We start from the raw sequence: 4,870 nt of genomic DNA on the forward strand, positions 1-4,870 counted from the left end.
ATTATTGAGAAATGTTTTGACCTAATGGTTGTGGAGTTTTGAAATTCATTTCACTACATGAGACTATAGATTTGATTGTTGGGTTCTTGATGAACTATGAGACTATTTTAAAGTGGATTTTCATAAGATGAGTGAGATAAACTAAAAGGAGTAGAATTTACCATCGAGTTGGGTAACCTACTACGGCTTCTTACCCCAGAACTACGTGCCACCTTAGGTTTGAGATTTTGGGCCTAAGGCCGAGATATAGGGCCCAAGACCGAAATAAGTGATCACTGAATTGAGGTTATACTTCCTGGCAAGAGTATGATGCTCCTCCCCAATGTAGGGTGTTTTTCTTAGGAGGACAAAACGTTGGAATCCATGTAGCTCGCATTGTTTATGTCAATTAAGAGAACCTCCCTTGATAAAAGTTATTTTCCTAATATTAAAGTTGTAGATTTGCTCCCTAAGACTAAAGTATTTTCCATTGATATAAGTATTTTCTCTAAAACCATAAGATAAGTTATTTCCCCAAACTAGAGTATCTTTCCATTGAGATAGAATGATTTCCCTAAAGCTTAAAACGAGATATTTTCCTAAAGTGAATGAAATGCCTTCAAGTATGTTTCAAAGTTATGTGATTCTGAATTGCAAGTACTTAAGTTCAAAAGAGTTATGAGTTCTTGACCATTAAAGAAGTTTTACTCTCCATGAGACATATGAATGAGTTAAAAGTATTGTTTAAAGTTTCCTTTAACCTATGAGTAATGAGAATAAGAGAAGATTACCGATTTCAAAGTTAAACTAGGATGACTCACGAGATTCGTGTTACATGCCCTATTTTACATGATTTATGAGCTTTACATTTTATACTTATTCAGGCCATGTGAGTCATTACTTATTACATACATAATTTGATTAAAGAGTATTGATGTTGTTTTATATAAATGCATGCACCCCCACATACTCAGTATATTCCCAAGTGCTGATCCACATATACATCTATATGCTACATTGTCTTATAATGTAGGTTCAAGTGCTCAGTCTCAACCTCGTTAGTGACTTCTGAGTACCTTTATCTACATTCCTACAGTGGTGAGTCCTCATGGTTCGAGGACCTATCATCAGACATTTCAGTATTTGAGAGACTATTTATTACTTTCAGTTCATTTTAAGTCAGTTGGGGACCTGTCCCAACGACTCTCTAGTTCATGGATTAGTAGAGTCTTTGTCAGACTAGTTGTCAGATTGTAATTATGTTGTGAATTATAGTATTGTGGTCGTTTGGACCGAGTATTTTCTCCGTATCTCCCTTCATATGATATGACTCTGCTAGTGTTTAAATTATTTCATCTTGAAATGAGTATTATTAGTAGAAGCAGGCTCAAAGGGTTAACTTGGGGCTACTTGTAGCCTTAAGCACCGTGTGACGTCCTAGGAGGCTATTTCGGGTCGTTACAAACTTGGTATCAAAGCCTAATATTTTAAGGAGTCCTAGGGAGTCTGACAAGCCGTTTTAAGTAGAGTCTTGATCATTGGTGTGTAGCGCACCACATCTATGAGCAAGTGGCTACGAGAAATTTTAGGAAAAAGTTGTTTCTTCTTTTAGATTCTATTGTACCTACAGTTATCCCTCTTATCTAATAATTTATGCTCTTCTATTTTAGAAAATGCCTCTCCGAAGAGCAAATGCCCATAGGAATGATGATGAGTAACCCCCACCTGTTGATTCTTTGAATGAGACTGTGTCTCATGCCATGTTTTGGGTGTCCTTTTAGGTGTTAGCCCAATCAGTCACCGCCAATGTTCGGGCTAATAACCAAGATGCAGTTGCTAATCAGCAAGAAAGTGATGTAGCTGCGGCTAGGATTCGTGATTTTATGCGGATGAATCCGCCATAGTTTTATGGGTCTAAGGCAAATGAGGACCCACAGTTGTACCTTGAGAAGGTGAGAAAAATCACATAAGTGATGCATTTTTCTGAGTAAGAAAGTATTAAGTTGGTGTCTTACAGGTTGAAGGACATTTCTTATGACTGGGTTGTATTATGGAGGAAGGGTAGAGGTGATAATGCTGCTCCTATGACTTAACAAGTATTTCAAGATGCATTCTTGGACAAGTTCTTTCCGCTTAAGATGAGGGAGGCAAAGATTGAGGAGTTTATGAACTTGAGGCAGGGCTCCATAACTGTTAAAGAGTACTTCTTGAAGTTCAACCAATTGGCCAAGTATGCTCTTGATTTGATTTCTGACACCTGGCTAGTATGAGAAAGTTCGTGATTGGTGTTTCTTGGTTGGTACTGAAGGAGTGTAGGACTGCGATGCTGTATAGGGATATGGATCTGGCTAGTTTGGTAATGCATGCCCAACAAATAGAGGCAGATAAGATTAGAGAGAAATAGAGTGAGGGGTAATAAGAGGGCTAGATCTGAGCCGCATGAGTTTAGCCAGCCTAAGTTCTATGGAGGGAACCACCCTCAGTTTTAGAGACGACTGTCTATGCCAGCGCCTTCATCAACTAGTGCTCCCATGCCTAGAGGCAAACAGGAGCAAGGAGGAAGGTCTTTTATGTCTAGGTCGTAGAATTGTGTTGGCAACAGGCCCCGTTATCCTCCTTGTGCTAAGTGTGGTAGGGATCATCTCGGTGAGTGTTTTATAGATTTGAAGGGCTATTTTGGTTATGGCAAATAGGGCCTCATACTTAGAGATTGTCCTCATGATAGACAGAGAAACAGAGATGCCCGACCTCAGGCACATGCTACTAGTGCACCAACTTTTGTACCCCATCCCGCCCCTGATCGAGGTGCTTTATCTAGCACTGCTGGCGTTCAGTGCCAAAACAGATTCTATACCTTACTATCTCGTCAGGAGCAGGAGAACTCTCCTGATGTTGTTATCGGTATGCTCTGTGTATTTTGATTTGATATATATGTGTTGTTGGACCCCAGGTTAAATCTCTCTTATATGACCCATTTGTAGCTGTAAATTTCAAAATGAGTCCTGAAAAAATTTTTGTGACCTTCCTAGTTTCTACACTGGTAGGGGAGTCAGTTATTGCTAAACAAGTGTATAGCAATTGTTCTGTTACTGTTCTTTATAGAGTCATACTTTCGGATTTGATAGAATTAGACATGGTGGATTTTGACCTTATTCTGGGTATGGATTAGCTTTATTCTTGTTATGCATCTATAGACTGTCGTACCTGTATGGTCAAGTTTCAGTTTCCTGATAAACCAGCTTTTGAGTGGTCCAGGAGTTTGGTATCTCCGAAGAGTCATTTCATCTCCTATCTCAAAGCCAAAAAGCTAATATCCAAGGGTTGTATCTATCATCTAGTTAGAGTCAAAGACACTAAGTCCAAGGCTCCAACTATTCAATCAGTCGATATTGTTAATGAGTTTCCAGATATATTTTTGGAAGATCTACCAGGGGTACCTCCCAATAGGGAGATAGAATTTGGGATTGACCTTCTTCCCGATACTCAACCTATTTCTATTCTACCAAATCGTATGGCACCTGCAGAGCTTAAGGAGTTGAAAGAATAGCTCAAAGATCTTTTAGACAAATGTTTCATTAGGCCCAATATTTCTTCTTGGGGCGTACCTGTCTTATTTGTGCGAAAGAAAGATGGTTCTTTGCATATGTGCATTGACTATCGTCAGCTTAACAAGGTCATAGTAAAAAAAATAAGTATCCTCTTTCGAGAATTGATGACTTGTTTGATCAGTTGCAAGGTGCAAGCTATTTCTCCAAGATAGACCTTAGATTCGGCTATCATCAACTTAAAGTGAGGGAATGTGATATTTCAAAGACAGCTTTCCAAACCCGCTATGGTCACTTTGAGTTTCTAGTCATGTTTTTTGAGCTAACCAATACCCCAGCGGCCTTCATGGACCTCATAAATCAAGTATTCAAGCAATATCTGAATATGTTTGTCATAGTGTTCATAGATGACATCTTTGTGTACTCCCATAATGAGAGTGACCATGCGAATCACCTTAAAATTGTGTTGCAAACTCTTAGAGATCACTAGTTGTTCTCCAAATTCAGTAAGTGTGAATTTTGGCTAAGGTCTGTAGCCTTTCTAGGTCATGTTGTTTCAGTCGAAGGTATTAGAGTTGATCCCTAAAAGACAAAAGCTATGAGAAATTGGCCTAGACCTATCTCCCTGTTTGACATTAGAAGTTTCTTGGGTTTAGCGAGCTACTACCATCATTTTATTGAAGGTTTCTCTTCTATTGCGTCTCCCATGACCTGGTTGACTCAAAATAAAGTTAAGTTCCATTGGTCAGATTCCTATGAGAAGAGTTTTCTGGAGTTGAAGACTCGACTTACTTCATCCCCTGTGTTGACTTTGCCTGATGGTACAGATGGTTTTATGGTGTATTATGATGCCTCTAGAGTTGGCTTGGGTTGTGCATTGATGTAAAAAGGTAAGGTTATAGCCTATGCCTCTAGACAGTTGAAGCCGCATGAAAAGAACTACCCAACCCATGATCTTGAATTAGCTGTTGTGGTCTTTGCTTTGAAAATTTGGAGACATTATCTTTATGGTGTCCATGTTAATGTGTTTACTTATCATAAGAGCCTGCAATATGTGTTTACTTAGAGGGAGTTGAATCTTAGGAAGAGGAGGTGGTTAGAGTTATTAAAAGACTATGATATGAGTGTGTTGTATCACCTGGGCAAGGCCAATTTAGTGGCGAATGCCCTTATTAGATTGTCTATGGGTAGTGTTGCTCATGTAGAGGAAGGTAAGAAAGAGTTAGCTCGTGATGTGCATTGTTTGGTTAGTTTGGGTGTTAGTTTTCTTGATTCAGCTGAGGAAAGTACTTTAGTATAGTGTAGTTCCGAATCCTCTTTAGTTTTGGAAGTAAAGGAGAAGCAAG

Source organism: Capsicum annuum, chromosome 6 (genome assembly GCF_002878395.1).
Source record: "Capsicum annuum cultivar UCD-10X-F1 chromosome 6, UCD10Xv1.1, whole genome shotgun sequence".
Classification (NCBI taxonomy): Eukaryota; Viridiplantae; Streptophyta; class Magnoliopsida; order Solanales; family Solanaceae; genus Capsicum; species Capsicum annuum.